Genomic DNA, 16,463 nt, shown 5'->3' with positions numbered 1-16,463 from the left:
TAACACCTCTCTATACAGTAGATAACACAGGATCCAACATACACAATAGGTGATGTCACAGCTCACCTCCTCCTCCTGTACAATGACTGATAACACCTCTATATACAGTAGATAACACAGGATCCACCATTCACAATAGGTGGTCACAGCTCACCTCCTCCTCCTGTACAATGACTGATAACACCTCTATATACAGTGGATAACACAGGATCCACCATTCACAATAGGTGATGTCACAGCTCACCTCCTCCTCCTCCTGTACAATGACTGATAACACCTCTATATACAGTAGATAACACAGGATCCACCATTCACAATAGGTGATGTCACAGCTCACCTCCTCCTCTTGTACAATGACCTTTGCCCAGAATAGAGCATGTTCATTAAATACTTCAATACAACTAAGAATCTTTATCTGAACCAGTTTATTGCTGCTAATATCAATGTGTCTTTCCTGAAAAACACAGGGATTATGAGACTCGTATACGGCCGAGTGTGAAAATTTCAAGATTCCTGAATATTTTTTTATAGTTTGTAATATGAAAAATAAAGAAAAAATAAAAATATATGCAAAGAAATTGAAATCTGATTTAAAAAATAGATCATTTTCTGATGACACAAGGTAGCACTGAATACAGCGTCCTTATTGGCAAAATTATTTGGGCTCTGTGTAGCAGTATTTTTTGGGTCCTATAAGGAGGCCGGTATTATTTCTGTACTGTATAGCTCTATCACTTGGGTCCTATGTGGCGGTATTACTTGGCTACAGTATAATACTATTACTTGGGTCCTATGTGGCGGTATTACTTGGCCACAGTACAACACTATTACTTTGGTCCTATGTGGCGGTATTACTTGGCTTCTATATTGCTGTATTAATTCGGCACTGTATAGCACTGTTACTTGGGTCCTATGTTGCGGTATTATTTAGCCACTGTATAGCATTATAATTTGGGTCCTACATGGCAGTATTATTTCGGCACTGTATAACACTATTACTTGGGTCTTATTTGGCGGTATTACTTGGCCACAGTATAATAATATTACTTGGGTCCTATGTGGCGATATTATATTGCCACTGTATAGAACTATTAATTGGCTTCTATATTGCGGTATTATTTTGTCACTGTATAACACTATTACTTGGATCCTACTTGGCGGTATTACTTGGCCACAGTATAATACTATTACTTGGGTCATATGAGGTGGTATTATTTTTCCCCACTGTATCACATTATAATTTGAGTTCTACATGGAAGTATTATTTTGGCACCGTATGACACTATTACTTGAGTACTATGTGGCGGTATTTGCCCACTGTATAGCACTGTAAAGTTTGTGTCGTAAATAATGGTATCATTTCAGTTCTGTAGAACACTATTACTTAAGTACTATGTGGTGGTATTATCTGGCCACTGTATAACACTATTACTTGGGTACTATGTGGCGGTATTATCTGGCCACTGTATAACACTATTACTTGGGTACTATGTGGCGGTATTATCTGGCCACTGTATAACACTATTACTTGGGTCCTATGTAGCGTTATTATTTGTCCACTATATAGCACTATAGTTTGGGTCCTACATGGCAGTATTATTTAGCCAATGTATAGCACTATAGTTAAGCTCCTACTTGCCAGTATTATCTGGCCACTATATAACATTATTACTTGGGTCCTATGTGGCGGTATTATTTGTCCACTCTATAGCATTGTAGTTTGGGTCCTACATGGCAGTATTATTTTGGCACTGTATAGCACTATAGTTAGGGTCCTACATGCTGGTATTATCTGACCACTGTATAACATTATTACTTGGGTCCTATGTGGCGGTATTATTTGTCCACTCTATAGCACTGTAGTTTGGGTCCTACATGGCAGTATTATTTCGGCACTGTATAGCACTATAGTTAGGGTCCTAAATGCTGGTATTATCTGGCCACCGTATAGCATTATTACTTGGGTCTTACAGTATGTGGCGGTATTATTTGTCCACTCTATAGCACTGTAGTTTCGGTCCTACATGGCGGTATTATTTCGGCACTGTATAGCACTATAGTTAGGGTCCTAAATGCTGGTATTATCTGGCCACCGTATAACATTATTACTTGGGTCTTACAGTATGTGGCGGTATTATTTGTCCACTCTATAGCACTGTAGTTTCGGTCCTACATGGCGGTATTATTTCGGCACTGTATGACGCTGGTGGTTGGAGAAGCCACAGGATGGCAACCTTTAGCCCACTTCTGTATGAATGGCATATTAATAAATGTGACTCTTCCAACAGATGGTAGCCCCCTACTCCTACTTGGGGACCACCCCCATACTCTACTGTATATATGTAATGCACCCAATGCACATTTCTGAGATGTTTACACATTACGAAGACAACTTAATAGGACGGTCCAAGAAAAAAAGAAACAACTGTGACCTTGACAACTAATTAACCATATTAATTATGACTGTAAAGCTAAACGCTGAATGACACATACCCAGAGGCTGCCGGCTAAAAATACAATTATTAAACCTAATATTTTATTTACCTGGGAAAATCCAGCTTTTTTTCAATCAAAAATGACCCCCGTTGTCTATATAAGCTTTTGTTTTAAATGTATGTTCTTTTTAAGTTTTTGGCAATGCTTTTTTTTTCCATATCACAAAAGTTAGAAATCTTGCAATTCTCACACTGGCCACTGGGGGGCTTGTTAAGACTTTAACTTCCTTTTGTTTCAGGAAATGTAAACGCACATTAGCAGCAATAAACATATGCTGACTGGTGGATCCTGTGTTATGTATTGAGGTGTTAGCTGCCTCTGATGATAATGAGCCTGCTGAAAACTCTGCCTGAAAAGATAAAATAACCAAAGTAGCCAGTGAAAATATATAGGGCAGATAGGTACAATTTTCACCCAAGAGTAGGAAGCTGAGATCCATGCTGTTGGTATAGTCCTTACTCTTCTGTATATCAGTACATTTTTGTGATCAGACGATCGATGCAGATCCAGTTGGATTATTTGGTGTCTATTGAAATGAAAGGGTGACCATCACGCCAAGTCTTCGAGACCGTGAGCTGCTCTTTGAATCACTTTCTGGGTAGGAGATAATCCTTTGACGGATCCAAGCAGTGACCAAGAGACTATGACTTTTTATATTGTATTTTAGAAAGTTTTCATGACAGTAAAGTGAAAATAAAGGTTTTAAAGAAGACCTGTCACTTGCCATAAAGAGGTATTTTTTTTTATCGAGTATAAATGCCGCTGTTCTCCCAAATCCGGCAATGTTTTTCTTTTTTTCTGCACCTCTCCGTTCCTGAGATATGGTGTCACGCACAGTGTAGGAAAGACAAACTGCAACACGAAGGCATCGGGAAAGGGAGCCCAGACACTAAGGAAAGAGGGGGTGGAGACCTCCTAGGCTGATCAGATATCACCCTGTCTACCGTCCCTATATTGCTTTCTCACCAATCGCCAATCAGTAACCTAAAACCTGGAATCTCCCTAGAGCTGGCCCTGGCTCGGGAAGGGGGGGATGAGCGCTAGTCAGTCCCCACTAACAACTAAAGACAGCAAGGGGAGACCGACACGGGGGAAGTAACTTAGCTTCAGCCGACTTCAGAGAGATTACACACACGGCCTCTTAGCACGAAAGAGGAAGTAAGCAGGCTGCAGCAGCTCCAAGCCTTCACAAGGGGACATGTGAATATCACCAGCACCTCCCTATAGCAAACAGGAAGTATTTAAACAAACCAAATGCAGGACGACTGTCTGTCACATCTGACACACCCGTGACAGTACCCCCTCCTCTACGAGTGGCCTCTGGACACTTAGTACCAAGTTTCTCAGCATAAGAGGTGTAAAATGAATGAACCAACCTGGGAGCATTCACCTCTGATGCTGAAACCCACATCCTCTCTTCTGGACCATAGCCTTTCCAGTGCACCAAGTATTGTAGGGAATGACGTTGGAGACGAGAATCTACAATCCTCGAAATCTGAAACTCCAGATTACCATCAACCATTATTGGGGGCGGCGCTAGGGGTGAGGGTTCAAGAGGTTCCACATATTTCTTGAGTAAGGACCTGTGGAAAACATTGTGGACCTCAAGGGCCCGAGGAAGCTCAAGACAAAACGCTGCTGGGTTAATGATGGCGGTTATTTAATAGGGACCAGTAAACCTAGGTCCCACCTTCCTAGAAGGAACTTTCAACTTAACATTCCTGGTAGACCACCACACAAGGTCATTCACATTCAGGTCCGGACCCAGCAAGCGTTTTCTGTCAGCTATACGTTTATACCTGTCTCCCATGATCTTTCAATTACTCAGAACAACCTGCCATACCGAGGAGAACAACGAAGCAAAACGTTCCTCCTCAGGAATTCCCAAAGCTCCTCCCCCACTGAAGGCACCAAACTGTGGGTGATAACCGTATGCACCAAAGAACAGTGACCTGCCAGTGGATTCTTGAAGATGATTATTAATAGCAAATTCTGGCAGCGGTAAGTAGGATGCCCAATCCTCCTGATTTTCGGAGACGAAACACTTGAGGTAGGTCTCCAAATTCTGATTGACACGCTCGGTCTGTCCATTCGTTTGAGGGTGGAAGGCAGAGGAAAAAAGCTTTCCAGAACTTGGAAACAAACTGGATCCCCCGATCTGACACCACATCGGAGGGAACCCCGTGAAGCTTCACGATCTCATTTATGAACACCTGAGCAAGTGTCTTGGCATTTGGAAGTGTAGGTAATGCGACGAAGTGAACCATTTTACTGAACCTATCTACAACCACCAAAACCACCGTTTTGCCTGCAGAAACCGGTCAGTAATAAAATCCATGGACAAGTGTGTCCATGGCCTACTAGGGATAGGTAGCGGAAGAAGAGTTCCAGCCGGACGGGTGTGCGAAACCTTAGAACGCGCGCAAATACTACAAGCAGCTACGTGTTCAATCACATCCCGATGCAACCCCGGCTACCAAAAACGACGAGAGAGGAGGTCCGCGATTGCCTTACCACCTGGATGACCAGCAAGCACAGAGTTATAATGTTCCTTATTTACTTTAAGGCACAGATCAGATGGTACAAATAACCTTCCTGAAGGGCAGGAGGCAGGGGCATCCCCCTGAGCCTCCAACACCTCACCCTCCAGTTCTGGATACAATGCTGAAATAACCCCTTTCTGTAATATCAGGGCAGGGCTCTCATTGTCACCACCACCAGGGAAGCTCCAGGACCAAGCATCAGCCTTGACATTTTTCACCCTTGGACAGAAAGTGACAACAAAATTGAACCTAGTAAAAAACAAGGACCATCTGGCTTGCCTAGGGTTGAGACGTTTAGCTGACTGGAGATATGACAGGTTCTTATGTTCAGTAATAACAGTAATAGGATGGACAGCCCCCTCCAACCAATGCTGCCATTCTTCGAATGTCAATTTGATCGCCAGAAGTTCCCTATTACCCACATCATAATTTCTCTCATCCGAAGACATTTTTTTAGAAAAGAAGGTGCATGGACGCCATTTACCAGGGGACTCTGAGACAACACAGCCCCAACCTCGACATCTGACGCATCAACCTCCACAATAAAAGGTTGGGAAACATCTGGTTGACTGAGTATAGGTGCCGTGGCAAAACAATTCTTCAAGGAAGGAAATGCCTGGACGGAGGCATCCGACCATTTGGAAAGATCAGACCCCTTCCTAGTCATGTCAGTAAGGGGTTTCACGATTACTGAGTAATTTTGGATGAATTTCTGGTAGAAATTAGAAAAGCCCAGAAAATGTTGTAGAGCCTTCAGGTTCTCGGGACGGTCCCAATCAAGGACTGCACGGATCTTCTCCAGATCCATCCGAAAACCCGAAGATGACAACAAGTGCCACAAGAACTGCACCTCCTGAATGGTGAAGACACATTTTTCTAGTTTGACATAAAGTTTGTTATCCATTAGTATCTGGAGCACCTGCTTAACATGCCCCCGATGAGTCTCAAAATCAGGTGAGTAAACCAAAATATCGTCCAGATAGACCACTACAAACCTCCCCACCAAATGATGGAAAATATCATTTATGACATGCTGGAATACCGCAGGTGCATTGGTCAAACCAAAAGGTATAACCAGACTCTCGAAATGACCTTCCAGGGTATTGAACACTGTCTTCCATTCATCCCCTTCTCTGATTCTAACCAGATTGCAGGCTCCCCTTAAATCCAACTTGGAGAATACCTTAGCTCCCACAACCTGGCTGAACAAATCAGAGAAGAGGGTATGGATCTCGGTTGGTAATTTGATTCAATTCCCGGAAATCTAAACAGGAATGTAGACCGCCATCTTTTTTCTTCACGAAGAAGAATCCTGCTGCTATGGGCGAAGATGAGGGTCTGATATGTCCCTTCTCCAGACTTTCCACAATGAAATCCTTCATGGCTTGTCTCTCAGGGCCAAAAAGATTATACAGTTTGGACTTCGGTAGTTTAGCTCCGGGGGTCAGGTTAATAGGACAGTCATATGCACGATGAGGAGGCAAATCCTGACACCCCTTCTCAGAAAAAACGTCCTCAAAACCAGACAGAAAAGCAGGTAATATTTCCATAGAGACTGTAGGAAGGGAAATATCTAAACAGTTCTCATGGCAGTAATCTCCCCATTCAATGATCTCCCCAGCTTGCCAATCCACCAACGGATTATGTTTCATCAACCAGGGGAAACCCAAAACAATTGGGGCGGGAAGACCGTCCAAGACATAGCACGGGATTATTTCACAATGAACTGACCCCATCCTCAGTTTTACAGTATGTGCAATCTGAGTTAATGCTTTCTGTGCAAGTGGCGCAGAGTCAATGACGAAGATGGGAATAGGTTTAGCTAAAGTACACAAACTCCACATCAGCCATGCTGACTTCAGGTCCACCTTCAACAAACACAGAAATTTTCTCGGTTTTTGCTCTCTAGCACCAGCTGTGATGTCAGGACAAGCCGGGAACTGCAGGTTGACGATAAATGCACCCCTTGCTTATCCAGACTACCAAAGGTTAACCGAGCCTCCTTTTGCTTAGGAACTTAAGGACAGGCAACAATAAAATGTCCCTTTTTCCCACAAAAAATACATACGCCTTTTTTCTTGCGAATCTCCGGGGAGATGTATGATACAGAGGCACTTCCTAACTGCATGGGTTCCTCCACCTCCCCCAACACTGGTTCACCGCCAGAACGTTCTCCTGGCAGAGGTACACAACGCCGACAAGAAGGCCCCGGAGAAGGTGGTCTCACCCGCTTATCCCTAAGGTGTCTATCAATACGTATGGCCAATGACATGGCAGCCTCCAAGGACTGAGGGGTTTCATATACTGCCAAAACATCTTTCAACCTTTCAGTAAGACCCTCACAAAATTGACTTCTAAGGGCTGAGTCATTCCATTTGGAATCCATTGCCCATCTATTCAGAACTGTACGTTTCCACTGACTGATTCCCCTGCTGAAGACGACGTAGCCCCGACTCAGCCATGGCGACTCGGTCAGGGTCATCATAGATGAGGGCCAGAGTCCCGAAAAACCCCTCCACAGATTGGAGACAAACCGAGTCCTGCGGTAAAGAAAAAGCCCAGGATTGAGGATCACCCTGCAAATAATGGAATAGCAATTCCCACTCGTTGCTTCTCACTTCCAGAGGAGTAAGAACTAAGTTTAAAGTACAGTTTTCAGGCCTCTTTGAACACAAAAAAATTGTCCCTACCTCCTGAAAACCTGTCCGGGAGGGCAACCTTGGGTTCAGGCTGGACAGGCCTACCTGCAGAGGCCCCCACATTAGCGACCAGTAGCCGCTGATGCTGAACCTCACAGCGGAGGTCATACACCTCCAGAGACAGACAGTGGAACTGCTCTGCGAGCTCTGCAACTGAACCCATACCAAGGAGAAAGGAGGGAAAAAAAAACACGCCCGAAAAAAACCCACACAATTAAACCCAAGTGTCAGGGTTTTTTTTTTCCTAAATGTGTATAGCCGTTGATAATGTCATCCACAGTGTAGGAAAGACAAAGTGCAACACGAAGGGATGAGGGGAAGGGAGCACAGACAGTAAGGAAAGAGGGGGTGGAGACCTCCTAGGCTGATCTGATATCACCCTGTGTCCCCTATCATCCCTATATTGGTTTCTCACCAATCGCCGATCAGGAACCTAAAACAGAATCTCCCTAGAGCTAGGCCCTGCTAGGGAATGGGGGATGAGCGCTAGTCAGTCCCCACTAACAACTAAAGACAGCAAGGGGAGACAGACAGGGGGGAAGTAACTTAGCTTGAGCCGACTTCAGAGAGATTACACACCCGGCCTCTTAGCATCAAAGAGGAAGTAAGCAGACTGCAACAGCTCTAAGTCTTCACAAGGGGTCATGTGAATATCACTGGCGCCGCCCTATAGCAAACAGGAAGTATTTAAACACCCAGGCCTGGGTGTCAATTAGCCGGAAGGAGGTAGCCGCTGGGTCCTAGAGTGAGACAGATCTAAGAAGATGTCTGTAATGCCAAATGAAGAAATCTCCTGCAACCAACTGCAGGGCGACTGTCTGTCACATCTGACACACCCGTGGCATATGGCCCCTTCTTCCCTGTATGTTATGCTATCCTTTTTATCCAATTGGGCGAGGTCCTTAGCTCGTAACTGCCCACTTGGCTAACAAAACTAGATTTATAGATAGGGAAGAGGGGGCAATATCTCAGGAACGGAGAGGCGCAGGCAGAAGAGAAATACAAAGTCAGATTCAGGAGAATAGCGGCATTTACACCAGGTAACAAAAATTACATATTTATGGCAAGTGACATGTCCATTTTAAATGTTCATGTGAACAGAGTCTTGCATACATAATCTGGACTCAGGGGCATAATGATCAAGGTCACAGAGAGTGCGACTGTGCCCGTGCGGGAGAAAGGGGCTGCCAACGCCAGTGCCTCTTTCCGCTGGATGTGTATTGCAATACATGCTGCCAGCCAGTCAGAGGCCAGCAGCTTACGTTAGCATGCCCGTCACAGGCGGTGCATAGCAGTGACTTAATGCGCCACCCATGGCATACACGCCATGGTCAACTGTTAGCATCTGTGCTGGCTATTGAATAGGATGCCACGCATTGTGAGAGAAGGGAAAGCTAAGAAGGATTGTTGATTTATTTTTTTAAGTGTGTTGTAAAAGAGAAGCAGAACAGAGGACATTATTACTGGAAGAAGCCCAGGATGGGGACATTATTACAAGAAGGGCACAGAATGGGGACATTATTACTGGAAAGGGATCAGGATGGGGGACAGTATTACTGGAAGGGGCCCTGGATGGGGGACAATATTACAAGAAGGACCAGGTTGGGGACATTATTACAAGAAGGGCCAAGGATGGGGACATTATTACAAGAAGGGTCCAAGATGGGGGACATTATTACACAAAGGGGCCTGGATGGAGGACATTATTACTGGAAGGGGCCCAGGATGGGAGACATTATTACTGGAAGTGACGTGCCCCCTGGGCCGTGGGGTACCCGGAGCCGGGCCTGTAGACGCTGGGGGTTGTAGTCACCGTGGCGGTGACCCGGTCCGTGACCCAGGTGGTCAATCCAAGGGTTGTAGATGTATATAGGTTATATGTGAAGGTGTTTAATGTCCGACTACGCCACCTGTGGAGTGCGGCTAATGAGGCCGCCGCTGCGGAACAGTCCTCTGAAGCTGATGGTTTGGCAGCAAGGGTGGTACAACTCCCCACAGGAAGAGTGTAGCTTCAGGGCAGTGTGTGTGGATGATGGTAGTCATAGTGCAAGGAGTCAGTAATGAACACAGAGTCAGAGAGTGCAGTCCCAGGGTCTTTACTCACGATTATAGCAGTTCCAGTTACAGGCGCCAGTGCAAGCCCCACAGCGTCCTGTGTTCACGCAGTGAGGGGTTCAGCCGACTCTCAGGTAACTCCGGAGCATTTAACAGGACCCCCTTCTGTGTGTCCTCTCTCTGGCCTGCTCCCTGCACCTCAAACCCAGTGGCACTTCTATCCGGTATCCTCGGGCCTTGGCGGGCGACGTGTGTTCCGTCCCCTGGGTCCTATGTGGCTACCTTCTTAGTGTACTGGTGTGGACTTGTGGCCTGCGGTACTTGAAGTGCTGCAGCCTCTGGTTTCCTAGTTGGGCCTTGTAGCTCTGTGCTAGTTGAGGGACCGGTTCCCTTTATCTGGCCTGACCCCCCTACTTTCTAGTAGCGGCCGGCGTACGGGTGGCTTGCTGCACGGCCCGTACCCCTGGGGTCCCTTCTCTCCTCATTCCTGGAGCCTTTCCTGCTCCCTCTCCTCTCAGGCTCAGGCCTCCTGGCTAGGCCCGCCTCTGGAGCAGAGCTCATGCAGAGCCTCTGCTCCTGTCACTTCTCCTCAGACTGTCTGAACTCTCTGTCTGGCTTCTCTCTATATACTCCTACTCAAGTGCTCCCAGGATCTACTTCCTCCACCCCATCCACTACATGGTTCCCCCTCTCTAGGTGGTTCCCCCACTCCAGCCAGGGATCAGGGACTGTGCTCTCCCGTAGGAGCAATCTCGCCCTGTCCCCCGGAAATGTGGTGTAGTGAATGTAGTGTTAGGGTCCTGAGCTGTACTCCTTCCTTACCTGAGAGTGAGATACCACACCTCTGGGTGAGATGCAGTACCTCTGTGGTGACTGAACCCTCAGGGGCACCACACAAGCGGCCTGGATAGAGGACATTATTACTGGAAGGGGCCCAGGATGGGGGAAATTACTACTGGAAGGGGCCCAGGATGAAGGACATTAATGGAAGAGACCCAGGATGAGGGACATTATTACTGGAAGGGGCCCAGGATAGGGGATATTATTACAGGAGGTTGCCAAGGATAGGGGACATTATTTAAGGATGGGGACATTATACTTGGAAGGGGCCTGTTACGCCCATTCCACCGGTCCGTTAGATTGTCTTGTGCACCCCAGCGTGCTCCCATGTGTCGTATTTCCTGGGGTTATATAAGGTCTCCCAAGATACACCTGGGTTTTGGTATTGTCTTAAGACTTTCTAGTAACTCTTTTAGTTTGTCTGTATATACAGTAGTTCCAGTCCAAAGTCATCAGGACGTGAGTTTCTTGTCTGCTGTTTCCAGGTACCTTGCTACCTGCCAGTGATCTTCATGACTTCAACTGTGTGATGGTGGAATGACCCACTGCTAGCCAGCAAGAGCAGTATGTCGGTCACACTTGGTGCTAGCCGTTGCACTGCCGTGCGCCCTTGAGGGTCGGGTATACTCTTCATCCGCCTCCTGGTCCTGGCAAGGGGGAACTTCAGCAGAGCCCTTTCCAAGCGGAGAGCAGCACAGCGGCTGGTGACCAGACACACTAACAGCAGTCAGGTCAATCACACCAGAACCAAAGCTCCCAGCATTCACCTGACCATGCTGGAGCAATGCCCAATCTCCACCCCCCGACCACAGAGACACCGGAGGAGGAGAGAGAAGACTGGAGGGAACCTCCCACCATCTGACTGCCCCAGCAGGTACGGCGTCCCCCATCCACTGGCAGCAGCTAACACCAGGGCACCCGGCGTTCCTGCACAGCATAATCGCTGGGAGCAGCGGAGTTCTGCCTCCCCGCGATGCTAGGAGTGTATCTCCTAGAATGCGAGCACCCCCACTAGCTCCGCCCCCCTGAGGTGACACCCCACCCCCCTTAGCCAGTGAGGGGCGACGGGGGATCCCGGAGAGCCAGAGCCTGCCTAGAAGTTCGAGGGGTCCGCTCAGGTACAGAGCAACCATTCCTGACAACCTGCTTGTCTACAGGTTCCAGTAACCTTGCTACCTGTCAGCGGAGGACTTCTCCTGTTTGTCTGCGGTTTCCAGGAACCTTATTGCCTGTTAGTGGTCTTCAGGACTTCACCTGTTTGTCTGCAGTTTCCAGTAACCTTGCTACCTGTTAGTGGAGGACTTCTCCTGTTTGTCTGCGGTTTCCAGGAACCTTGCTACCTGTTATTGGAGGTCTTCTCCTGTTTTTCTGCGGTTTCCAGGAACCTTGCTGCCTGTCAGTTGTCTTCAGGACTGCACCTGTTTGCCTGCAGCTTCCATGGTATTCAGACTTTCTATTTACTCCGGACATCTGTCTGCTATCTGTTCTCGGTCTTCTCGGACCTCTGCTGACTGTCCAGCGGTTTTCAGGATGTCTCCTAGCCACATGTGGCTTTCAAGGTATTTAGACTTTCTTGTTACTCTGGAGTTTTGTCTGCTACCTGTCTGCATCCTCCATGACACCTCCTGTTTGCCTGCGGCTTCCAGTCCTTTATGCTGCAATCTGTCAGTAACTCTGAAACCTGTCTGCAGTCTGCAAGACATCTCCTCATTGTCTGCAGCTTCAAGTAACCCGGCTACCTGTCAGTGACTGTCACGGGTGTGTCAGAAGTGACAGACAGTCGTCCTGCAGTTGGTTGCAGGAGATCTCTTCGTTTAGCATTACAGACACCTTCTTAGAAGCTGTCTCTCTAGGACCCAGTGGCTACCTTCCTCTTGCTAATAAACACCCTGGCCTGGGTGTATAAATACCTGCTGTTTGCTAGAGGGAGGTACCGGCGATATTCACATAACCCCTTGTGAAGGCTTGGAGCTAGTGCAGTACTTCATCCTCTCTGGTGCTAAGAGAACGTGTGTTCATCTCTCTGAAGTCGACTAAAGCTAAGCTATCTTCCCTTGTTTGTTCCCCCTTGTTGTCTTTAGTTGTCGTTGGAGATCGACTAGTGCTCATTCCCTCTTCCCTAACCAGGGCCAAACGCCAGGGAAAGACCGGGCGAGGTTGCGGAACCAATATAGGGACGTTAGGGGAGACAGGGTGATATAAGGTCAGCCCAGGAGGTCTCCACTGCCCCCTTTCCTTAGAGTCTGGGCTCCATTTTCCCCCTTCCCTTTGTGTTGCACTTAGTCTTTCCTACATCTTGCGTGACAGTGACTTTCAGTTTGTCTCTATGTGCCCACCTGCGACTTCCAGTATGTCTTCTGTCCACTTGCGGCTTCTAGGACCCCTTTAAGACTTTCAATTTGCCTCTACGTGTTCGCCATTGGCTTCCGGGACGTCTCCTGTTCGCTTGCGACTTCCAGGATTCCTTTAAGACTTTTAGTTTGGCTCCAGTAACTCTACTTTCTGTTTCCCGCGTGCAACACCCACCTGCTGCACAGACGCCTGTGGCCCGTGTGCCTACCCAGACCTTGGGCTAAGAGGATCTACCTCACCTAGTGTGCCTTCTTTGTGTAACAGGGCCAAAGATAGGGGACATTATTACAGGAAGGGGCCCTGGATGGAGGACATTATTATAGGAAGTGACCCAGGATGGGGAACATTATTACAGGAAGGAGCCAGGAGGGAGGATATTATTACAGGGTGACACAAGGATGGAGGACATTATTACAGAAAGGGGCCCAGGAAGGGGGACATTATTACAGGAAGTGACCCAGGATGGGGAACATTATTACAGGAAGGGGCCCAGGATGGAGGATATTATTACAGGGTGACACAAGGATGGAGGACATAATTACAGGAAGGGGCCCAGGATGGGGGACATTATTACAGGAAGGGGCCCAGGATGTAGAACATTATTACAGGGTGGCACAAGGATGGATGACATTATTACAGGAAGGGGCCAAGATGGTGATAGTGTAAGGCGGAAGACCAGGGTGCAAGTGCTTTCAGAGCAAGGGATATGGAACTGCCGGGGCCGTACCTCTTGTTGCAGGGGGAAGACAGACTGCAAGCAGAGGAGTCATATGACAGGGAAGCAGGGGGTGTGTGAGAGAGAGAGCTGGGAGGTCAGGTGACAGAAAGACTCCTGGTGTGACGAGAGAGAGGGAGAGACAAGGACGTTTGCGCGGGAAAGCGGAGCTGATTCCTGCGGAGCAGAACAGTGTGAGAGGGTCCAGGCTCCTGGCTACAGGATTTGGAGCAAGGGATCCGAGTGCACTGGACCGGAGGAGTCAAGCTGATTGTAGGGAGAAGAGACGCAGGGTCCGTGGAGCTGAGCACGTGAGGTACCGTGTTATGGACTAGGGGCTCAGCGGGTAAAACCGGAGACCGCTCGCTGCCGCCATAAGATGGAGCATTGTTTGGGCGGGGAAGCCTGAAGACAGCGTCACCAGCACCAGCTGGCAACTGCCTTGTAGAGGATACAGGTCAGCTAAGTGAGAAAACTGTCGTTTGTTACCGGTTTGACTCTGCTACATCTAGTTAAACTGTAAACGGTCAGTTACAGACTAATACCGCTATTTCCCCATATTTTCCCCTGTTACTCCCTGCGTGGAGATTCATCTTGTTATCATAAACTTTCCCTGTTTATTAACTCTGTATTGGCTGCTCTGTGCTTCTGTGTCACTGCATCTAAAGTACCTGTGTTACAATATTATTACAGGAAGGGGCCCAGGATGGGGGATATTATTACAGGAAGGGGTCCAGAATGGGAGACATTATTACAGAAAGGGGCCCAGGATGGTGGACATTATTACAGGATGGTACAAGGATGGGGGACATTGTTTCAGGAAGGGGCCAAGGATGGAGGACATTATTACGGGAAGGGGCCCAGGATGGGGAATATTATTACAGGAAGGGGCCCAGAATAGGGGATATTATTACAGGAAGGGGCCTAGAATGGGGGACATTATTACAGGGTGGCACAAGGATGGATGACATTATTACAGGAAGGGGCCAGGATGGTGATATTATTACAAGAAGGGGCCCAGGATGGGATATATTATTGCAGGAAGGAGTCCAGAATGGGAGACATTTTTACAGAATGGGGTCCAGGATGGGGGACATTATTACTGGATGGCACAAGGATGGGGGACATTGTTTCAGGAAGGGGCCAGGATGGTGATATTATTACAGGAAGGGGCCCAGGATGGGGGATATTATTACAGGAAGGGGCCTAGAATGGGGGACATTATTACAGGAAGGGGCCTAGAATGGGAGACATTATTACAGGAAGGGGCCCAGGATGGGGGACATTATTACAGGAAGGGGCCCAGGATGGAGGACATTATTACAGGAAGAGGCCCAGGATGGGGGACATTATTACAGGAAGAGGCCCGGGATGGGGGACATTATTACAGGAAGGGGCCCAGCATGAGGGACATTATTAAAGGAAGGGGTCAAGGATTGGGGAATTTATTACAGGATGGCACAAGGATGGGGGCCATCATCACAAGGGGGGCACACACATATGTCTTTACAGGATCCAGAATGCTATAAGGGCCCGTACATCTGACCAACGTGCACCGGGATCCATCGGACACTAATTACGCCATAGACTGAAGTGTTAATGGGATAATTCCAGGATGATTAGGGAAATCCCTGGGTGACCCCATGGGGTGGGGTGGGGGGGCTAAATCTCTCATCTGGGAGAGATTTGTCGCAGTTTATTCTAAGATCCCCCGTTACGTCTTCTGCTGACATCCCGGATCGTGTGGCATGACTGAAGTTTATTGTTTTTCCCGTCGTTCCTCTCACCTGCAGCCGATCCTCAACCTTATTTTCCACGGCTATTTTTGGGGGCTGCTGACGGCTGGTGAAGAATGACAGTGAAAGCACGCTGCCCCCTGGCACTTCAATCACATCGCCAGTCATCAGCATTCAAGGTCACTGGTAAAACTTCTTACTCTTTCGACACTTCCTGTGAAGCAAATGGTGCAAATTCCCTCGACCTAGGAGCTAACAATCTAATTTTTAACAGTGTCCCCAACTCCAATTTTTCATTTTTTGGGGGGGGCTTTCGTTTTTTTTTTCCGCCCCTTCTTCTAAAACTCAGAACTTTTTTCTCTTTCTGTCCTTATATCCATACGAGGACTTTTTTTTGGGGGGGGGGGAGGGGACGAGTTGTAGTTTTCAATAACACCATTCACTTTAATGTGCTGAAAAATTTGAAAAAAAAATCCCAAGTATGGGTAAAATAGGGAAAAACCACAATCAGACATTGTTTTTCGGGTTTTGTTTTTACGATGTTCATTGTAAGATAAAATTGACCTGGAGTAAATATTCTCCAAGTCGGTACCAAACTTGTAATGTTTTTTCTTTGGTAAAATAAAATTCTGAAATTTGTTAAAAAACCCACAAAAAATGGTTTGTGTCGCCTTTTTGGAGATTTGTACCTTTTTATTATTTTTTAGACTTTTCTTATTGAACGTTTTCATGGCATTTCGAGGGGTGATCCGGTTGTTCCCCTTTTTCGCCATGGACTGTTTATAAAAGTCCAAAAATGACTGTTCTATAAATTATAAACAAAAACACGCCCATATTGCAGCAACCACGCCTATTAAAATAAACAAACTCCTCCCTTATTACGTCACTTCCGCTTATGGCCAAACCTTTCTTTGCTGAATACTCGCTCAAAATTAATTAATAAGTGAAGATAGTGATATAGAATTATCTGCTGTATGCAGAAAATCTGATTTTACCTGTGCGCTGTGTGGTGCATTATGGGAATTGT

The 16,463-nt window shown here is 47.1% G+C and overlaps 1 long non-coding RNA gene across 1 annotated transcript in view; it reads right to left on the bottom strand.

The window, feature by feature from the left end:
- The window catches only part of LOC141164584 (uncharacterized), a 40,111-nt gene extending 23,665 nt beyond the window's left edge, over positions 1-16,446 (bottom strand). The window contains exon 1 of the long non-coding RNA XR_012250932.1: positions 16,432-16,446. This is a non-coding gene — a long non-coding RNA (uncharacterized lncRNA). The remainder of the gene's footprint in view (positions 1-16,431) is intronic.
- Between the last annotated feature and the right edge of the window lie 17 nt (positions 16,447-16,463).

This window comes from Phyllobates terribilis, unplaced genomic scaffold (assembly GCF_046119375.1).
Source record: "Phyllobates terribilis strain yellow unplaced genomic scaffold, ASM4611937v1 Scaffold_10__3_contigs__length_209671492, whole genome shotgun sequence".
NCBI classification, from domain to species: domain Eukaryota; kingdom Metazoa; phylum Chordata; class Amphibia; order Anura; family Dendrobatidae; genus Phyllobates; species Phyllobates terribilis.
Note: the sequence above shows the minus strand (reverse complement) of the source record. Positions and strands in the feature narration are given on the sequence as shown.